Below are 1221 nucleotides of genomic sequence, written 5' to 3' on the forward strand. Positions count from 1 at the left end.
ACCAAGGTCTATAGACCTTGGAAGGAACTTGCTGTGAAATGTGGTACACACATTTCACAGATACACACACATACTTCGGAGTGACAGCATATTGTACATCTGTAATAATTGCAAGAGGCCTGAACAAAGAACACACAAAAAACTTATTGAAGATGAACTTGAAGAAATAAAAGCAAACACAGAGGTACTAGCAAAGTTGATTCATGATTCGGCTCAGAAAACTAGTGATGCAATGATCAACATAGATGAAATTCAAAATAAAATTAACCATGTTGATAAAGATGTAAAGACCATGACAAAAAAAGGGCAAAACTTATGCTGAGTCACTAAAGACAAAAAAAGGGTGCTTCTGGTCAAATATACAAACGAAGAGAGCACATCAGCAAATGAAAAGAGACAAATTATGAGTAAAATAACGGCGCCAGTTGAACAGGTTAAAACAACAAGAGATGGACCCTTATTTATAAGATTTCCAGACAGGAAAAACTTAGAAAAGGCAAGAAAGGAGATTCAGGAAATCAGCAATATATCAGTAATAAATGAGAAGGGTAAACTTAAACAAAAATTAAAGTAGTATATGTCCCGAAAGATGAAGATGACATTATCAATAACATTGTAAAGGAAAATCCATGGATAGGTAATTTCATTTCTGAAAATGACGACCTGAAAATTGTAAAGGAAAAGAAAGCCAAAGATGACAAATATAAGCACTATATCATCAAATGCACACCACAAATACGAAAGGCTATCTACGATAGAGGTGACAAATTGTCTACACTGTATAGCCGCTGCAAAGTATACGACTGTTACATGCCCTATCAGTGCTATAAATAGCACAACAAATTGTAGACATAGCACAACAAATTGTATAAATGACCAAGTTTGTCCTAGATGTGGTGAAAATCACAGATCAAATGAATGTGCTAGCAGCATCTTCAAGTGTAAAAGTTGTGTAAAGAAAGGCTATAGTGATACTAAACATAAAACATATGATGGCAACAAGCGCACAGTATGTAAAGAATATGTCAAAGGTGAAAAATAATAAGGATCATGGTTTTGATTAATAATCTTCTAAGCAATTTAATAAACATACAGTTTGTAGGAAATAAAACTAACGCTATTAGAAATCTTATAAATGATCACAATCTAGATATATGTATGCTCAAGAAGACTCTGGCTAAGCAATTAAGTGATTATTCTAAAATAAAAAACGACGCCAGG

The sequence above is a fragment of the Macrobrachium rosenbergii genome, chromosome 3 (assembly GCF_040412425.1).
Source record: "Macrobrachium rosenbergii isolate ZJJX-2024 chromosome 3, ASM4041242v1, whole genome shotgun sequence".
NCBI lineage: Eukaryota > Metazoa > Arthropoda > Malacostraca > Decapoda > Palaemonidae > Macrobrachium > Macrobrachium rosenbergii.